Source organism: Trichechus manatus, unplaced genomic scaffold (genome assembly GCF_000243295.1).
Source record: "Trichechus manatus latirostris isolate Lorelei unplaced genomic scaffold, TriManLat1.0 scaffold00006, whole genome shotgun sequence".
NCBI classification, from domain to species: Eukaryota; Metazoa; Chordata; class Mammalia; order Sirenia; family Trichechidae; genus Trichechus; species Trichechus manatus.
Genome location: NW_004443942.1, coordinates 8897070 through 8919250, shown reverse-complemented (window position 1 = coordinate 8919250; position 22181 = coordinate 8897070).

Here is a 22181-nt window from a genome sequence, read left to right as displayed (position 1 = left end):
ACAACAGAACAAAATGCTGCCTGGTCCTGTGCCATCCTTACAATCGTTGTTATGCTTGAGCCCATTGTTAAAGCCACTGTGTCAGTCCATTTTGTTGAGGGTCTTCCTTTTTTTCGCTGGCCCTCTACTTTACCAAGCATGATGTTATTCTCCAGGGACTGATCCCTCCTAATAACATGTCCAAACTATGTGAGACGTAGTCTCACCATCCTTGCCTCTAAGGAGCATTCTGGTTGTCCTTCTTCTAAGATAGACTTGTTCGTTGTTTTGGCAGTCCATGGTATATTCAGTATTCATTGCCAAAACCACAATTCAAAGGCGTCAATTCTTCTTGGTCTTTCTTATTCATTGTCCAGCTTTCGCATGCATATGAGGTGATTGAAAACACCATGGCTTGGGTCAGGAGCACCTTAGTGCTTTTTAACACTTTAAAGAGGTGTTTTGCAGCAGATTTGCCCAATGCAGTGCGTCTTTTGGTTTCTCACTGCTGCTTGCATGGGTGTTGATTGTGGATCCAAGTAAAATGAAATCCTCGACAACTTCAGTCTTTTCTCCGTCTGTCAGGATTTTGCTTATTGGTCCAGTTGTGAGGATTTTTGTTTTCTTTATGTTGAGGTGTAATCCATACTGAAGGCTGTAGTCTTCAATCTTCATCAGTAAGCGCTTCAAGTCCTCTTTGCTTTCAGCGAGCAAGGTTGTGTCATCTGCATAACGTAGGTTGTTAATGAGTCTTCCTCCAGTCCTGATGCCCTGTTCTTCCTCATATAGTCCAGCTTCTCGGATTATTTGCTCAGCATGCAGATTGAATAGGTATGGTGAAAGGATACAACCCTGATGCACACCTTTTAAATAATATAGCTGTCTCTAAAAGGCTGGAAAGCCATGAGATTTTCCCTAGATAATCTATAAACCAAATAATCAGGAGCTTGAGTAATAAGGAGATTCAGGAGCTGAACATAACTATATGATGTTGAATTTTGGTAGATGTGGTTCTTAAGGCAACCCTTGCTTTGCATTGCACAGTGTTAACAGGTACTTGTGTATATTGGAGCTGTGTCCTCACTTTTTAGAGTTCTGATCCCAGCTTTACACTGTTTTGATGTCATGGGTTGATCTCAGTTACTACAGAGCTGTGCAAAGTGAGGACATGGCCCCAATATGCACTGGTTTCAGTTAACACTGTACAGTGTAAAGTGAAGACGGAGTGTACTTCTGTCAGTTCCATATTCCATACAGAAATTCTCCAATTCTCTTTCCTTTGGCCCAGTTCAGTGATAATTTCCTTTTGATGACCCATTATCTTTTGCTCTCTTTTGCTTCCAAGGTTCTGCTCCTGCTAAAGGAGAGTACTGTGTTGAGTAAGTAAAGTCTTTGAAGGTTCCTGATGATTGGTTTTTGGCCTGTAGGCATTTCACCTTTGCCATTTATTGTATCCAGCAATAGATATATCTCTGGACTTAAATAGAAACACCTGTTTTCTTTCTTTTTTAGACCTCTCCCCAATTACATGGTTAAGCTATTTTCTGAATTGAAATGTTTCTTTCTATCTGTTCCAGCAATATACGGGAAGCCCAACAAGGCTATTTATCTCTCAGTTGGTGTTTTATTGTTTGAAAAGTGATATACTGCAGTAAACAGTGATCAGCCATTAAGCAAGAAATGGGTATATTCAAGTTTCATTTTAGGTATAGATGCTTAAATTCATTTTAATCACTTAGTAATCATTTCAGTTTGAAGGTTATTGCTTAGATGTTAATTTTAGAGCTAGATAATATTGAAAATACTGGCATTTTGGGTCTCCTCTTGTTCCAAAAGCTTTAAAAATTCTTCTCCTTTGAATCCTTTTTGTCCTCCCCCTACCTTAAGATTATGTTTTAAAACCTGTTGTTAGTCTTCTTTGTCAAGCATTCTAAAGAGTAGAAACCTGACTCTAATTTTATTTTTTTGACCTGTATCACCAGAAAAAACCTGTTGCTGTTGAGTCGATTCTGACTCATAGCAACCCTATAGGACAGAGTAGAACTGCCCCCATAGGGTTTCCAAGGAGCACCTGGCAGATTTGAACTGCTGACCTTTTGGTTAGCATCCTAGCTCTTAATCATTGCACCACCAGGGCCCCTTGACTTGTACAGTGCTGAAGAGTTAGTTTAGGATAAAGGGAGCTTGTATGACATTGTGGTTAAGAGCATACTCCACCATTTACTAGCAGTATGAACTTGAATCTGTTACTTTAATCTCTCTGGGCCTCAGTTCCCTCATCTGTAAAATAGAACCTACTTCTTAGGGTTGTTTTAAGGATTAAATGAGTAAATATAAGGGCTGGCACATAGTAGGTGCCTTGTAAGCATTAGCTATTATTAAAGTGAATGTCTTTGAAATTAGAATCTGTCCAAGAGTAAAGAGTAATACATTCAAAATACATTTTTGAAGGGGTAGAAATGAACACTACTGAATGTAACATGAGCTCGTACTACAGTTTTCCCAACACAATGGCTCTAGGGTACTTTTGAGAGATAATTCTAACTGTTCTTTACCAAAAGGTACTTTGAGAATCTCTTTAACTAAAACTCAACAAATTTATTGGAACTTAGAACTATTTGAAGAGCTGCCTTCTCAAAGTAGAGTCAACTTTAATGACGTGGATGGAGTCAAACTTTCAGGACCTTCATTTGCTGATGTGGTACAACTCAAAATGAGAAGAAACAGCTGCAGACATCCATTAATAGTCAGAATGAGGAATGTACAAAGTATGAGTCTAGGAAAATTGGAAGTGGTCAAAAATGAAATGGGACCCATAAAGATTGATATCCTAGGCATTAGTGAGCTGAAGTGAACTGCTCTTGGCCATTTTGAATCAGACATCATATGGTCTACTATGCTGGGACTGACAAATTGAAGAGGAATGGCATTGCATTCATTGTTAAAAAAACATTTCAAGATCTATCCTGAAGTCCAGCACTGTGAGTAATATGATAATATCCATATGCCTACAAGGCAGGCCAGTTAATATGACTATTATTCAGATTTATGCACCAACCACTAATGCCCAAAATGAAGAAATTGAAGGTTTTTTTTTTTTCACCAACTTCTGCAGTCTGAAATTGATCAAACATGCAATCAAAATGCATTGAAAATTAACTGGTGATTGGAATGGGAAAGTTGGAAACGAAGAAGGATCAGTAGTTGGAAAATACGGCCTTGGTGATAGAAACAACACAGGAGATTGCATGATAGAATTTTGTAAGACCAATGACTTATTCACTGCAAATACCTTTTTGCACAGCATAAATGATGACTATACACCTGGACCTCACCAGGTGGAAAACACAGGAATCAAATCGACGACATCTGTGGAAAGAGATGATGGAAAAGCTCAATATCATCAGTCAGAACAAGGCCAGTGGCTGACTGTGGAACAGACCATCAATTGCTCATATGGAAGTTTAAGTTTAAGCTGAAAAAATTTCAAACAAGTCCACAAGAGGCAAATTACGACCTTGAGTATATCCCACCTGAATTTGGAGACCATCTCAGGAATAAATTTGACACATTGAACACTAATGACCGAAGACCAGACAAGTTGTGGGATGACATCAAGGACATCATATATGAAGAAAGCAAAAGGTCATTAAAAAGATAGGAAAGAAAGAAAAGACCAAAATGAATGTCAGAAGAGACTCTGAAACTTTCTCTTGAATGTAGACTAGCTAAGACTAATGTAAGAAATGATAAAGTAAAAGCTGAACAGAAGATTTCAAAGGGTGGCTTGAGAAGACAGAGTAAAGTATTATAATGAAATGTGCAAAGACCTGGAGTTAGAAAACCGAAAGGGAAGACTATACTAAGCATTTCTCAATCTGAAAGAGCAGATTAAAAAATTTAAGCCTCGAGTAGCAGTACTGAAGGATTCTATGGGCAAACTACTGAAGAATGCAGGAAGCATCATAAGAAGATGGAAGAAATACACAGAGTCACTGTACCAAAAAGAACTGATCGACGGTCAACCATTTCAGAAGGTAGCACATGATCAAGAACCAATGGTATTGAAGCTGCACTGAAGACATTGACAAAAAGCAAGGCTCCAGGAATTGATGAAATACCAATTGAGATGCTCCAGCAAACGGATGCAGTGCTGGAGGTACTCACTTGTCTATGCCAAGAAATTTGGAAGACAGCTACCTGGCCAGCCTACTGGAAGAGATCCATATTTATGCCCATTCCAAAGAAAGGTGATCCAACAGAATGTAGAAATATCATTAACATCACATGCAAGTAAAATTTTGCTGAAATCATTCAAAAATGGTTACAGCAGTACATCGACAGGGAACTGCCAGAAATTCAAGCTGTGGAATGAGGGATATCATTGCTGATGTCAGATGGATCTTGGCTGAAAGCAGAGAATACCAGAAAGATGTTTACCTGTGTTTTATTGACTATGCAAAGGCATTTCACTGTATGGATCATAACAAATTATGCATAACATTGTGAAGAATGGGAATTTCAAAATACTTAATTGTGCTCATGTGGAACCTAACATAGACCAAGAGGCAGTCGTTTGAACAGAACAAGGGGATACTGCATGGTTTAAAATAAGGAAAGGTGTGTGTCAAGGTTGTGTCCTTTCACCATACTTATTCAGTCTTTGTCCTTAGCAACTAACCCGAGAGGCTGGACTATATGAAGTAGAATGTAGCATCAGGATTGGAGGAAGACTCATTAACACCCTGCGATATGCAGATGACACAGCCTTGCTTGCTGAGAGCGAAGAGGACTTGAAGCACTTACTGATGAAGATCAAAGACTACAGCCTTCAGTATGGATTACACCTCAACATAAAGAAAACAAAAATCCTTACAACTGAACCAATAAACAACATCATTATAAATGGAGAAAAGAATGAAGTTGTCAAGGATTTCATTTTACTTGGATCCACAATCAATACCCATGGAAGCAGCAGTGAAGAAATCAAATGATGTATTGAGTTGGGCAGATATGCTGCAAAAGCCCTCTTTAAAGTGTTGAAAAACAAAGATGTCACTTTTGAGAATTAAAGTGCTGTGGACTGAAGCCATGATATTTTAAATTGCCTCATATTCATGCGAAAACTGGACTATCAATAAGGAAGACCGAAGAAGAATTCATGCCTTTGTAGTATGGTGTTGGTGAAAAATACTGAATATACCATGGACTGCCAGAAGAGTGAATAAGTCTGTCTTGTAAGAAGTATAGGCAGAGTACTCCTTGGTAGCGAAGGTTGTGAGACTTTGTTGCATGTACTTTGGACATGTTATCAGGAGGAACCAGTCTCTGGAGGAGGACATCATGCTTGGTAAGGTGGAGGGTCAGCAAAAGAGAGGAAGACCCTCTGTGAGATGGATTGACACAGTGGCTGCATCAGTTGGCTCAGATATAACAACAATTGTGAGAATGGTGCAAGACTGGGCTGTGTTTTGTTCTGTTGTACAAGGGTTGCTATGAGTCGAAACTCTCTTGACAGCACCTAACAACAACAAGATTCCTTTATTATAAGGTCTGCCTCCTTGTTTTGGAGTTTCATAACCTGTGGAGACTAGTTGATGTGGGTACAGAGTGAGTTTGGATTGTGTGTTTTATCAGGGATAGATTTGTGTCTGTAGCAATAACAAAAGAAGCAGTGGTGGAGCATAAGGGAGGGAATTGGACCCTGGAAGCATCCCCCAGGGAAGCCCCAGGCGTAATATGGCCTTGCCAGTGATGTGAGGTAGACATGATTTCTAGGCCCTAGAAGGGTCTGGGGAGAGGTATAGCTGACAGTTGTCTGGGCTTGGGGTGTGGAGTTGGTAACCCTATATTCCCCTCAAGCTTCCAGTGTCCTCTGGACCCAGAAGGCATCCCCCAGGAAGCCAGCATGGTGAGAGATTGCAGAATTTACCTCCACGTTCCCGAAGGATCTCAATGGAGGTAGCCGACTGGCTATGTTAGATTTAGGATTTGACCCAGGCTTGTCTAATGACAAAAGCTAAGTTCTTTCCCCTAATTTTTTTTTTTTAACTCATTCACAAGTTTATACACAAATTGTTTTTTGACATTGCTTGCAATCCCTGCAATGTGTCAGCACTCTCTACATTTCTACTCCGAGTTTGCTGTGTACATTCATCCAGTTTTCCTGTCCCTTCCTGCCTTTTCATCTTTGCTTTTGGGCAAGTGTTGCCCGTTTTGTCGGGTATGCTTGATTGAACTAAGAAGCCCTTTCCTCATGTGTGTTATTGTTTATTTTATAGGCCTGTCTAATATTTGACTGAAAAGTGGACTTCAGGACTGTCTTCAGTCCTGAGTTAGTAGGATGTCTGGTGTCTGTAATCTCAGGGTTCCTACAGTCTTTTTGTGAATTTGAATTTTGTTCCACATTTTTCTCCCACTCTGTCTGGGACCCTTTATTGTGATCCCTATCAGAGCCATCGGTGGTGGTAGCCAGGCACCATCTAGTTCTTCTGGGCTCAGGCTGGTGGAGGCTGTGGTTCACGTGGTCCATTAGTCCATTGGACTAATATTTTTCTTGTATCTTTGGTTTTCTTCATTCTCCTTTGCACTGAATGGGATGGGAACAGTAGATGTATCTTAGATGGCAGCTCACAAGTTTTTGGGACCCAAATGCTATCACCAAAGTAGGATGTAGAACATTTTATTTATGAACTATCTTATGCCAATTAACCTAGATGTTCCCTGAGACCATGGTCCCCAGCCCTCAGCCCTAGTAACTTGGTCCCTCAAGGTGTTTGGATGTGGCTAGGAAACTTCTACAACTTTGTCTTTGCCAAGTTGTGCTGACTTCACCTGTACTGTGTATTGTCTTTCCCTTCACCAAAGTTAACCGTTGTCTACTATCTAGTTAGTGATTTCCCTTCCCCACCCGTCCTCTCCCTCATAATCATCAATGTTTTTTTTTTCTGTGTGTAAGCCTTTTCTTGAGTTTTTATAATAGTGGTCTCATACAATATTTGTCTTTTTGTGATTGACTTATTTCAGTCAGCATAATGACCTCCAGGTTCATCCATGCTGTGAGATGTTTTGCAGATTCATCATTGTTCTTTATTGTTGCATAGTATTCCATTGTGTGTAGGTACCATAATTTGCTTATCCATTCATCTGTTGATGTGCACTTAGGTTGTTTCCATCTTTTTGCTATTGGGAATAATGCTGCAATGAACATGGGTGTGCATATGTCTATTTGTGTGATGACTCTTATTTCTCTAGGATATATTCCTAGGAGTGGGATTGCTGGATCGTATGGTATTTCTCTTTCTAGTTTTTTAAGGAGGCTCCACTAACTTTTCCATACTGTTTCCATAGTGAAGAGGGTACCAGTGGAGAAAAGGAGAGTAGTTGAGGCAGTGGAGGACTTACTGAGTTCACCACATCTATAGGGATAAATGATGTAGCATCTGAGAGGGCAGCTGTGGAATTAAAGGTGTTGCCTGTTGGCAGCAGTGTCATGGTGAAGGTCCTGGAAGAGATGGCAGCGATATGGGATTTGCTACAAGCCTTTCGCAGGTAGATTAGAACTTGAGAATGCATTTCTGTGTGTCCTTCTAGTGTTTGCACCTCAAATCATAGATTCATCGTCTTTGGATTGTGAAACCTCAGAGTTGAAAGGGTACTTAAAAGTTATCTGTTCCAATCACCCTTTTATGGTGTGATTCAGTCTGAGTGGAGGAGTCTATGCTAGGGCAGCAGTGATAGGGAAGCTGCTCCCTCCCTTCAACCAGAATATAAACTCCAAGTGTACGGGAATTTTGTCTGTTCATTGTTTAATCTTTTAGTGCCTGGAGCAGTGCCTGGCATCTAATAGGGACTCAGTAAATATTGTTAAATGAAAGAATGCTTGAAAATTTTGGTTAAAAAGTTTGTTTTATATATTGAGCTACAATATGTACCAAGAATTATCTCATTTAAGTCTTAACCCTGTGGAATATATATTATTATTTCTGATCTAATGGATGAGGAAACTGACACTCATAGAAATTAAGTAATCTTCTTAAGGTGACATTGTTAAAACGTAGTGGTCAGGATTTGAAACTATGAAAATAACCGTTACATTATATTGTGCAATTATCACTTCTCTTTTCCTAGATAATATTCTTCTTGGCTATTCCAAAGTAGTTTACATTTTTATGGAAGCCACATCCCGTTGTTGACTCATTATTGTTACTGCCAACTAAAACTCATAAGGCTTTTAGTTAACCAGTCTCATTAATCCTTTACTTGAGCTGCTGTTTTTTGAAGCTAAGGATAGGAGCTTGCATTTATTCCTGAGGCAATCTCTGGTTAGATTAATTTGATCTTTCTTTATTAAGATCTTTTGGTTCAATATGGTTGTAAAATTTCATCAAGTTTTTTTTTGACATTTATTGATGAATTCCTTTTTTCTCCTTAATTCTTAATTTTGTTAGTATTGTCTGAAACATGTTGATAGATTTCCTGGTGCTTAACCTATCCTTGTATTCCTCAAATAAACTACTTTGTTACAGCATATGTATATATTTACAGTACTGCTAAATTTGAATTTTATATATATGAATTTGTATCTATGATTCATTTATTTTGGTTCTGTCTTTATAGGGCTTTGATAGTAGGGTCATGGCAGCTTCATAAAATGAATTGGGAAGTTTTCCATCTTTGTTCATGCTCTGTAATAATTCGGAGAGCATAGGATTTGTCAGTTCGTGGAAGGTTAAAAAATCATACCTGTAAAACCACCTGGACTTCCTACTTTTTTAAAAAAAAATTATTTTATTGTTGCTGTTGAGAATATACACAGCAAAACATATACCAATTCAACTGTTTTTACATGTACAATTCAGTGACATTGATTACATTCTTCAAGTTGTACAGCCAATCTCACCCTCCTTTTCTGAGTTGTTCCTCCTTCATTAACATAAACTCACTGACCCCTAATGTTCCTATCTAAACTTTTGAGATGCTTTTGTCACTTTGATCCTATATAGATAGTTCTTAAAAGAGCATAATGCTCATGGCAGACATTTTTTACTAGTTTAGCTAAACTATTGTTTGGTTTTAAGAAGACTTCAGGGGATATTTTTGGTTTAAGTTTTAAAGATTATCTCAGAGCAACAGTTTCAGGGGTTCATCTAGCCCCCATGGCTCCAGAAAGTGTGGAGTCCATAAGAATTTGAAATTCTCATCTGCGTTTTCCTCCTTTTGATCAGGATTCTTCTATAAATATTTGATCAAAGTGTTCAGTAATGGTAGTCAAGCACCATCCAGTTCTTTTGGTCTCATGGCAAAGCAGGCAGTTGTTCATGGAGGCAATTCGCTACACGTTCCATATCCTCCTTCTATGCCTGACTCTCCTCCTTCCTCTGTTGCTCCAGGCAAATTGAGACCAACTGTCATGCCTTGGATGGCCACGTGCAAGCTTTTAAGACCCCAGGCACTGCACAGTGAACTAGTAGGTAGAACAGAAAAGCACTAAACATGTTATTAGGCCTGTTAGCTGGGATGTCCTATGAAACCATGACCCTAAACCTCCAAACTAAGGAACCAAATCCCATGAGGTGTTTGGTTGTACATAAACAGCATCAGCAGCTACTCTTTTCGCCAATTGAACTTTTTACAGGTGTACAACTTACTGACATCAATTACAATAATTGGCTGTGAAACTCTACCCTTAATCAGTGTGATTTTTCCATCAGCGTTTACCTCCCGTTTCTCCCCCTCCAGCCTGCCCTTGATAACCACTATAACCTTTGGTCTTTATACATTTGCCTTTTCTTGTCTTTTTATATAAGTGAGGTCATACAATATTTGCCCTTTTGTGATTGACTAATTTCACTCAGCATAATGTCTTCAAGCTCCATCTATATTATAGAATGTATCAAGACTTTATTTCTTCTGCTGGCTGAGTAGTATTCCTTTGTATGTATGCACCACATTTTGTTTATTTGTTCATCTGTTGATGGGCATTTAGGTTGTTTCCACCTTTTGGCTATTGTGAATAATGCTGTAACATGAGGCCCCAAGTACCTAAAGCAATGTTGAAAGAGAAGAACAAATGTTAAGGAGGATTCACATTTCCTTATTTTAAAACATATTGTATAGCTACAGTAATCAAAACAGCTGATACTGGTATAATAATAGACACATAGACCAATGGAACAGAATTGAGAGTCCAGAAATAAACCCACAGGTCTGTGGTCTGAATTTTGACAAGGGTGCTAAGTCCAGTGGCTGGGGAAAGAAGAATCTTTTCAATAAGTGGTGGTGGGACAACTGGATTTCCACATGCAGAAAAATGAAACAGGATCCATGCCTCACACCATACACAAAACCAAATTCAAAATGGATTAAAGACCTAAATGTGAAAACTAAAACCACAAACTTCTTAGAAGAAAATGCAGGGGCAACCCTGTTGGGCCTAGCTTTTAACAATGGATTATCTAATATAACAACAAAGGCATAAACAGTAAAAGACAAAATAAATAAACGGGACTTCATAAAAATTAAAGCTTTTGTTTATCAAAAGACTTTACCAAAAAAATTGAAAAGGTTAGCTACCGATTGGGAGAATATCTTCAGAAACCATATATCCAATAAGAATCGAATAAGCAATATATATATAAAACTTTGACAACTTAACAACAAAAAGACAAATAACCCAGTTATAAAATGGGCAAAGGACTTGAATAGACATTTCACCAAAGAGGACGTTCAAATGGCCACCAAACACATGAAAAGATGCTCAACATCACTAGCTTTCAGAGAGAGGCAAATCTAAACCACAATGAGATACCATTTCACTCCCACTGGGATGGGTAAGATAAAAAAACAAAAAACGAACAGAAAATAACAAATGTTGAGAAGGACGTGGGCAAATTGGAGCCCTTACCCATTGCTGGTGGGAATGCAAAATGGTACAGCCATTGTGGAAAACAGTGTGGTGGTTCCTCAAAAAACTAAAAATAGAATTACTGTATGACCCAGCAATTCCATTCCTAGGTATATACCCGCAAGGCTGAAAGCAGAGACTCAAGCAGAGACTTGTACACCAGTTGTTTTTTGGGCTTCACACTTTTTAAAGAGATAGATATTTAACAGTATTTTATTAGTCTGTTTATAGTTTCAACCCTTTCTTGCATCAGTTTTGGTAATTTATATTTTGCTAGAAAATCATCTATTTCCTCTAGATTTTAAAAAATATATTGCCACTATTCTCTCATTTTTTCCATCTTTTTCATATCTTTGGCTATATTCTCTTTCCTATTCCTTATGTTGTTTATTTTTGTTAAGATCTTTTTGGATCCTGATTCTGTCATTTAATGTATTCATTATTAGAAACATTGTTGTGCATGCTAGCATTCGGCTTGTATTTATTCATATATCCAAAAAGCTTAATTAATTAAATAGAATTCAGCAAACATTCATTAAGCATCTTCTATATGCCAGATAGATGCTAGAGATACAAAGGGTAATTAAAACAGGGTCTTACTGTAGGAAACTTTCAGTGTAGCAGGGATATTTGAGACCTTTTATCACATGCTTTGCTGAAATTCAGATACATTATTTCTAATGCATTACTATCCAGCAATAAAGTACGTCTGACAAAGAAACAAAAGAGGTTAATGTGACAAGACCTGTTTTTTGTGACCCATGTTTCGTCCTAATGATTACCTGTTTTCCTTGTAGGTAATCAACTATGCATTCCAGAATCTTGTAGTGGTAATTAAATTCATATGAGGAAGGTGGTACTGGAACATATCTTGCCTCATTAACAGAGATTGTATTGGAAAGATTTTTAGGGGATATCTTAACCATTCTAGAAATTTATATATTTTATCAGCTAGAGAGTGTGTCTCAGTTTTTAGTAGGCATACAGATCATCTGGGGATCTTATTAAAATGCAGATTCTGATTCCATAGGTCTGGAGAGGGGCATTAAATTCAGTATTTCTAAGAAGCCCACAGGTTATGTCTTTGCTGCTTTTCCTCAGTGCTGCTGAGAACAACACTTTGGGTAGCTAGGAGTTAGAGGACAGAGGATAATACATTCTGCTTTAGAGTTAGTAAAAAACCAAGTTTCATAAAATTAACAGAGCATGTAGGCTAAAATTAAAAAAACTGACAATGCCACGTGTTGGTGAGGATGTAGAGCAACTGGAGCTCTCATACATTGTTGGTGTGAGCGTAACTTGTTACAGCTGATTTTGAAAACTATTTGGCATATACTGAAGTTAAACTTAAGGAACCTTGGTCACAGTACAGTTAAATACTTGAAGGTTGGTGATTCGAGCCCACCCAGCGTCTCCGTAGGGAAAGACAGGAAAGACGTGGAGATTTGCTCCTGTAGATTACTGCCTAGAAAACCCTATGAGACAGTTCTACTCTGTCACATGGGTTTGCTATGAGTAGAAATCGACTCACCAGTACCTACAACAACAAAGTTAAACATATACCTATCCTGTGACCGGTAATCTCACTTGTAGGTGTATACCCAAGAGAAATGAGTGCTTATGTCCACCAAAAGATGTGCACAAAAATGTTCATAGTGGTTGTTATTCATAATAGCCACAAATTGTAAACAACTTGATGTTCATCAGCAGAAGAATGGATAAATAAATTGTCATTTATTTATTCAATGGACTACCACACAGCAATAAAAGGAAACTTACTGATATGCACAACAACATGGATGAAATTCACAACAGACATTATGTGGAGCATAGAGAATTAGATTAAAGAGAGTGAGAAAGATAAACATTAGACAGAGAGTGACGAAGATATAGAATATGTGCTGTGACTGCATTTATTAAGTTCAAGAACAGGCAAAACTACTCTACAGTGATAGAAGTAAGAATTGTGGTTACCTGTAGGGGTGGGTTATTAATTAGGAAGAGACATGTGAAAATCTTCTACGGTACTGGCAATATTTTGTATCTTGATCTAGGGGGTGGTTACATGGGAGAATACATACGTAAAAATTCATTGAGCTGTATAGTTAAGATTAGTGCATTTTAGCCTATGTATATGATACCTTAATAAATTTTTTCATATTTTAATAAAAGAAATAGAGCATCTAAAAGAAGAAAAAATATCTTTCGGATTAGAAAAAAGATATATATGTATATTTAGCAGTGGAATTGATTTCCAAGGGAGTTATGTATTCACATTCATATTTATTTACTGTATGAAAATATTGAAAAGTGTATTAAAATAATGAATTAATGCAGCTTTCTGATTCTTAAAATAGCTAGTATTGCTGTCATTGGAATTTAGTATAATAGAATCACAGCTCAAACAAACTTCAGTTAAATTAGAACATTTCCATCTTTTGTTTTGAGAGGAGAGGTGAAAATCCCAAGAAAACACGCTCTCGTCAGCTGTTTTGGAAATAAAAACAAACATTAAATGGAGGTACTGGGCTTTGTCTCAATTCTTCAAACTTTCCCTTTCAATTTGTAATTTCCTGTTCTCCATTCAGATGCCTTAATACTCTAGTTGTAATTCCTCATTGACTAGGATCCTTCATTGTGTCTTATTCAGGATTGATCTTAAATCTAACTTTCTCTCTCTTGCTAATATTTTCTCCCACCCCATCTCTTCTTGGGGGTCATCAAGTTCTGTAGATTTCAGACTTTTTGTAAGCACTGGGATCCTTTTGTCAAAAAAACCCTTACTACAGAAATCTAACAAAGATAACAGCTTGGGAAGAAGCCTTGACTACTCGGTCCCATTCTATTCTCCCTTCAGCTCTCCTCTCAGCAAACTCCTTCCTCTTTGCCCCACAACTTGAGGGTGGGGTATATTTGGGAGAAAAACAATAAAAAAATAATGTAGCCCAGTCTTTTTATTTTACAGAGGAGAAAACTGAAGTCCAGAGAGGGCTTCACAACTACTAGAGGAGGCTACTCTAGGCTATCATAAAATTAATCGCAATTGCTAAGTGGTAAAATTGAAATATGGAAAAAATAAGAATTTAAAAAATCTCTACATACAATTTGAACAATTGACATAGAGATTCCTAAAATCTACTTTTCAAATCATGCTTATAGACAATTATCTACAATTCAAAAAAGTAAATAATAATCTTACATCTTCAAAATAATAAAGTTATTTTTGATAAGGGTGCCAAGAAAATTCAATGGGCAGAGAATAGTCTTTTCAACAAATAGTGCTGGGAAACCAGTTATCCTCATGCAAAAGAATGAATTTGGACTGCTACCTTGCACCATATGTAAATATTAACTCAAACTGGATCAAAGGCATAAATATAAGAGACAAAACTACAAAATTCCTGGAAGAAAACATAGGAATAAATCTTTGTGACCTTGGATTAGGCAATGGTTTCTTATACTGTATTTTTATGCAAAAAATGCACCTTCTGTGTTTGTTTGCCAGGCATGCCCTCCCCCCATAAGGTATTTTCCTAAGCATGCTATGCTAATTTTTTTTAAAGCAACATTTGGAAGGGGATTGGCATGGTGGTGCTTGTCAGAATGCCTCATAGGGAGGGCGCTGCTGGTAAACAAACACAGAAGGCACATGTTATTTGCATAAAAGTACAGTATATGACACTAAAAGCATAAGTGAGCAAAAAAAAAAAGATAAATTGGACTTCATAAAAATTAAAAGCTTTCATGCTTCAAAAGACACCTTCAAGAAAGTGAAAAGACCACCCACAGAATGGGAGAATATATTTGCAAATCATATATCTGATAAGGGACTTGCATCCAGAATATATAAAAAATACTACAACTCAACAATAAAAAAAGAATAAATTTTATAATACTTGTGAAGAGGGTGTTTCTCAGCTCAAGTAGATACATGAGACCAAACAGGCAGCTTCTGTCTGGAGGTGACATGAGAAGGCAGAGGGGGTTAGGAGCTGGTTGAATGGACATGGGAAATTAAGGGTGGAAAGAAGGAGTATGCTGTCACAGTATAGGGATAGCAGTTAGGGTCATGTAACGATGTGTGTATAAATTTTTGTATAAAAGACTAACTTGAAATGTAAACTTTCACGTAAACTACAATAAACAAAACAAAAAAAAAAACTAAAAAAAAATTTTAAAAAGGGCAGAGGATTCGAATAGTTATTTGTCCAAATCAGATATACAAATGAACAATAAACATGAATGGTTAATAGTACAGCCGCTTTAGAAAACAGTTGAGCAGTTCTTAAAAAGTTAAACATAGAATTACCATATGAACCAGCAATTCTATTCCTACTAGCTGAGCCATGGTACCTTCAGAAATAGAACATGTGACAAAGAAGGCTTTGATAGCAAGGAAGGAAATGAAGAAAGATATAGAAAATAATTAATATAAATAATGAAATCAGTGTGTGTTTAAATTCTTTTTATAAAGCATGAAGAGGTTAAATATTTTTAAAATTCTCTAGTTGTGCCCCTTTTGCTTACCAATTTACAATACCAATTTGTAAATGAATGAGATAATGTACATTTTTGTGTATACATTTGAAAATGAAATTTGTGTGTTTCTGATATTCTGTTTATAAAACTATGAATTAGTTACAATTTAAATAAATTAATTAAAAAATCCTGTCCTTTCCTTCCAAGTTGCTTTATTTCATTTTTATTAAATATTTATACTTTTTAAAATTTCCCCTTCAGTTTTTTTTAAATAATATTTTATTGTGTTTTTGGTGAAAGTTTGCACAGCAAATTAGGTTCCCATTTAACAATTTCTATGCATATTAATCAGTGACATTGGTTACATTTTTCACAATGTGTCAGCATTCTCATTATTTACATTCTGGTTATTCTGTTTCCACAAATCTAGCTTCCCTGCCCCCCTTACCTTCTCATCTTTGCTTTAGGGTAAATGTCGAATGTTTGGTCTCCTATAGTGATTATTTAAAGGAGCACAGTACTCATGGATGATACTGTTTATTTTATGAGCCAATCTGATATTTGACTGAAACGTGACATCTGGGATTGACTTCAGTTCCAAGTTTAAAGGGTATCTCAGGGCTATATTCTCAGGGGTTCCTCTAGTCTCTACCGGTCCAGTTAAGTTTTGCCTTTTTTAAATTTGAGTTTTTCTCCCATTCTATCCGGGACCATCTATTGTGTCCCTGGTCAGAACGGTTGGTAGTGGTAGCTGGGCACCGTCTAGTTCTTCTGGTCTCAGAATAGATGAGGCTGTGGTTCGTGTAGGCTGTTTAGTCCTGTAGACTAAATTTCTTCTTTGAGTTTTTGGTTTCCTTCTTTCTCTTTTGCTCCAGATGAGTACAGACCAATAGTCGTATCATAGATGGCCACTCTCAAGCTTTTAAGACCCCAGATGCTACTCACCAAACTAGGATGTAGAACATTATCTTAATGAACTATGTTATGCCGATTGACTGAGTGGTTCCATGAGGCTATGGTCCTAAGCCTTTAACCCAGTAAATTAATCCCATAAGGTTTTTGGTTGTATCTAGGAAGTGTCGTAACTGTGTCCCGATGTGTTTTATTATATATATGAATATATATGTAGCATACACAAACATGTATACACATATGGCTAGAGATAAACACCTATACATGCACACCCAGATATTCACATGTGCCTTCCTATATACACATATGCATACATATCTACCTATGTAACAGCATATATATTTTTTGGTTGTTATTACTGTTGTTGCAAAATCACCCTTCAGTTTTTAAAGGTATCTGTGTGATTTGTAATATCTTGGAGGCACTTTTAAGTGGGGATAAAGACCTCTCTCACAAGAGTGTTGTATTGAGACATGAACTAGAGTATATTTATTCTAAGTCTGATACACCCAAGTCTTCACATCCCCAGTTCCTTTAACATTACCTAGTAGATAACAATTTTAGTTCTATGTTTAGTGTATTTTTCTCAGGAGTTATTTGAATTTTAAAAGAGGATAATGCTTTAATCCAAAGGAATGAATCTCTAAAAGAAGAATATTAAACACCTTTTTATGATTTTAGAGAAGATATGTCTTATTACTTTGAGGTGACAACATGTGTTTTTGAGGTTACTACTTGGTTGGTTGATGAATAAGAGTGGTTCCAGTTCTTAACTAACTTTTAAAAATGAATATGTGTGTAGTTGTTTGTAGTTTTCAAAGTACATTTCATATACATTATTTCACTTATTCACAATAACTCTATCAGGTAGATTTGTTCTTTTTTAAAATTGAAATGTAACATGCAAAGTGAAAAGTGTGAAAAACATACATAGTTGTGTGTATGTGTATTGAATAATTATAAAGTGAATCTCATGTAAACAACATGCAGGTGAAAAAATACAACACTGCCATCGTCCCAGAAGCCACAGCTTCCCTTCCCAATCACACCCCACTCTCCCTCTTTGATGTATTAAAATTTTTTAGGTTTTTAATATTAGTTACTTGCTTTGCTTTATAGTTTTACCACCTATGAATGCATCTCTAAAGAATATGGTTTAATTTTGCCTGTTTTTATGCATTATGTAAATGACATCATGCAGAATCTATTATTTTTCTGTGTCTTTCATTTTTTTGCTCAACATTATGTTATTATCATGAAGTCCTAGGTCATTAATTCTCTTTGTTATGTGAATATCAGAGTTTATTTATCCTATCTACTGTCAGTGGACATTTGAAATATTTCCAATTTCTGGTTATTATGAACAATGCTACTGTGAACATTTTTGCATACCTATCTATTCTTGGTGAACATGTGCCAAAGTTTCTCTAGGGTAAATTCACAGGAGTAGAATTGTTGGATCACAGGGTATGCCTATCTTTATCTTTACTGGTTTTGTTAGTTGCTGTCAAGTCAATTCCGACTGATAATGACCCAATGTGTGCAGAGTAGAACTGCTCCATAGGGTTTTCAAGGCTGTGACCTTTTGGACAAGGAGCCTCCGGGTGGCTTTGAACGACCAACCTTTCAGCTAGTAGTTGAGAGCTTAACTGTTTGCACCACTCAGGGACTCCTTTTATCTTTGCTAGATAATGCTACACTCTTTTATAAGACAGTTGTTTATATTCCCACCAACAATTTATGAGTATTCCTATTTGCTTAACATCCTTACCAATAGTTGGTGTTGTCAAACTTAATTTTTGCCAATCTGCTGGACGTGTAGTGGTATCTCATTGTGGTTTTAATTTGTATTCCTGATCTTTAACACCTTTTTTTAAGTTACTGATCAGGTGCATTTCCTCTTTTGTAAAGTGCCTGTTCAAGTCTTTTGCCCATTTTTTCTATTGGGTTGTCTGCCTTTTTCTTAATGGGTTTTAGTTTTCTGTATTTCTGTATATGAATTTTTTGTTATTTTTATGTGTTGCAAATATCTTCTTCCATTTCTGGCTTGTTTTTTCACTCTGTTTATGGAGTCTCTTGATGAACAGGCATTCTTAATTTTAATATAGTTGAATATTTATTGACCACTTCCTTTTTGGTTAATGCTTTTCCTGTGCTATTTAAGAAATTCTTTCCTATGTGAAATCATGAAGGTAATCTCTTAGGACTTTCACACTGTCCTTTAATTCACCTGCAGTTGTTTTGGTATATTGTTTGAGGTAGGGGTGTAGTTGTATTTTTTTCCCCTTCTTTTGGGTGTCCGGTTGTCCCAGACAATTTATTAAAATCCATCTTTTTCCAGCTACTCTGCAGGGTCATCTCTGTCACATACCAACTGTCCATATAAGCATTGGTTTATTTCTGGGTTCTTTATTTTGTTCTCTGGATCTATTTGTCTATCCTTGCACTTCTGCTACCCTGACCTAATTATATCAGCTTTATAATAAGTCTTGTTATCTTGTAGACTAAGTCCTGCCACCTTGTTCTTATTTCTTAAGAATGTCTTGGCACTTTACATTTATGTGTAAGTTTAGAATTAGCTTTTTAAGTTCCATAAAACCTGTAGAGATTTTTTATTCAGTTTGCATTTTTATCTATAAATCAAATTTTAGGGCAATGATATATTTATAGCATTGAGTGTTCCAATCCATGAACATAATATATCTCTCCATTCATTTTAGTCTTTTTAAAAGTCTCCCAATAAAGTTTATAATTTTTCCTGTACAGATTTTATACAGCGTTATTATTAAGACAATGAAATTGTTCAAGACAGTAATAACAGAGAAGTGTGAAAGTGAATTGTTTAAATGAACATTACAATCAGTAAATCAGTTTAAGAATTCAAGAGAGGAACAACTATGCCTTAGCGTTTCCTAATAGTTGACACTAAAACAAATTTTTGGTCAAATGCTATTAAATAGTATCTTTTTTTTCCATCACAAGTGTCATATTCATGTCTGAGCATTGTCATATTTACAATTGGTTAAGAAAGTAATCAATGTCCTGGTTGTTTTGTCAACTATCTGCACATCCGCTATTTTACTGATTTGCTTTTCTGTCTATTAATGGATCTTTTCTCTCTATTAATGAAATGACTAGCTTTAAGCAGATATTTTGGTATCTTGTAAAAATAGCTTAAGAAAAAGATCTGTATAGTTATTTCCAACGCAAATATAAGAGTCTGTGAAAAGTAAATGTTTAATGTGACTTCTGAAATAATGAAATAGTGGATGAGTTGCTTTTTAGTGGTAAGTTTAGTCATTTCCATTTGGCCTGTTAATGCTTTGAAAACACCAGAGGGCTTCTTTAGTATGTAACTTAAAGACTCCCAGGGAGAATTGAGCCACATGTGTTGTTTGACATTAAAATGTAGTTTATTCTTTATTTTCAAAATAGAGATTGGTATATTTAAAATAATGAAGCTGGTCATCTTAGCTTTACCAAAAATAAATCTGTTGATAGTGAGGAGATGCTGTACAGATAGGTCCCAACCTTGTCACTTCTAGAGAACAGCAGTGAAATTGTTTGTTCCTGACGGCAGACAGCCCCACTGCAGAGCCCTGGTTTCATGTTACATTAAGTATTAGTACTGTTCTTTCAGGAGCTATTATGCTGTGACATCAAAGATTTTCTGACAGGGCAGTGGTAGGTTAGCACTGAAGTTGTCTACTGAAATTTTAAAGAATGGAATTAAATATATATGATCAGACTTTAATGTAAGAGACAGAGACAGAATTAGAATGGTTTAAAGAAAGTTGGAGAAATGATGAGTCTATGGGCTGGCCTCTCCGTCTCCACTTGTTTAAGCCAAATTTTATTATCTTTAATTGCTACAATAAGTACAAATGGCCATTATATTAATGCTGGTGTAGTTGATCATTTTCAGAAAGACGTTATGAATAAGGGAAAAATAGCCTTTTGTGAAATAAAAATGGTTAGGCTGACCTGTAGAGTATTTGACATAAATGAACATGTGGACAGTAATTCCAATGGCCTGACTTCCTTCTTGCTGAACCCCTCCTTAGTTAGTTAAAAGAATCAAACTCCATACTTTATTAAAGTTACAGGAGTACAATTTAGATGGCAAGAGAAGAGATGAAAATTCTTGTAACTGAAAAGGCTTAATTTTGTATAGAGGTTGCATAAATATAACCCAAAACCCACCGCATGGAGCTGATTCTGACTCATAGCAACCCCATAGGGTTTCCAAGGCTATAAATCTTTATGGAAGCAGACTGCCACATCTTTCTCCCACGGAGCCCACTGGTGGTTTCAAACCTCTGACCTTTCGGTTAGCGTTCGAATGTTTTAACCACTTGCCACCAGGGCTCTATATAACTATAAAACTTATTGTCTTCGAGTCGATTCCAACTCCTAGCAACCCTATAGGACAGAGTAGAACTGCCCCGTAGAGTTTCCAAAGAGCAGCTGGAGAATTCAAACTGCCAACCTTTTGGTTGGCAACTGTGACTCTGAACTGCTGAGCCATAGGTGACTTAAAAATTAATTGAATTACAAATGTTGCCTTTGAAAAGTTAGAGGCTAACTTTTGTTAAATATTGAGAACTATTATTATTATTAATCATCTTTGTTTATATAGGCTGTTTCAGAAAAATAAATTTTAAAGCATTGTGGTTTCAAGTATTAAAGGTTTTTTTTTTTTGGTATAAAATCAGAGCTGCTGTAACAATAACAGTACTATGATATGTTCATGAAACAAGCTTGGGAATATGAAATGTCAATTAATTGTAGAAGTACAATTCAGTGTCTGGACATTTTAGACAATATAACTACAGCAATTTGAGATAGAGCAAATAAACCATCTGTTCAAGTGAGTATGCTCTCGGTAGTATGGTTTCCTTTTTGTTAAAGTAATAGTAAATAAAACATTTTTTTTTCAAGTCTAAGCAAGATATACCATGATACATTTGTTTTAAATAATATAATACTGATACTGTCAGTTGAGAAGTAACTGTAACAGAAAAATTTCTTTATAGGTACTTCTGTGTTTGGTCATGTTTCAAGATAATTTTCTTTTAGTTTAAAGTAATCCATAATATAGTTATAAGAAGTCATTTTAGAAACTGAATGTCAAGGTCTTTGCTCTGGCATGTATTCCACAATTTCTTTCATGCAGAAATTGCATGGGGAAATAGAGCTACATCCTTTAAAATCATTAAATTTTATTTTTAATTTTTGGCATAACAAAATGCAATTGCGGCAAATTAAAAGAAGCAGTCGGCAACATACGAAAAAATGTTATAATATCTTCTGTGAGGATCCTGAGGTCTTAAATTCTGAAAATGTTCAAGTAGATTAAAGATTTTTCTTTTAAAAATTATAATTTTAAATTACAGTATTTGATAGGAAAAATAAGAGGGAAAATATTAGAAGTTTTCTCATTTAAAGCAGTCATGCTTTTCCAATGTCTGTATTGTAAATATTGTTTCAGTCCTTTTGCTTTTATCGACTACAGACATCCTGATTCAAAATGCTTTGAACTATCATTCTACAAACAGGATATGTATACTTTAGCAGTGTTGCCATTAGATGGTTACAGTATCATAGGTGTATTTGAAAGTTTCTAGTACACTTAGTAACTGATGGACTACTAAAGAATTTTAGACTTCTTCATATGATGATGAAGGAAAGTTTGAGTACTTTCAGAAATTTGAACCGTTTTGAAAACTCTTTAAGGACTTGTTAGCTACACTGTCTATAAAACATTTGATCAGTACTATTGCTTCCCAGAGAGCTTATTATAGCTATAGTCAGCCATTCATTCACAAGGGACTGCTAAATGAATGTTAAAAAAAGGTTTGCTTATTTATTTATTTTTGATAATTTTGTGCATTTAAATTTAAAA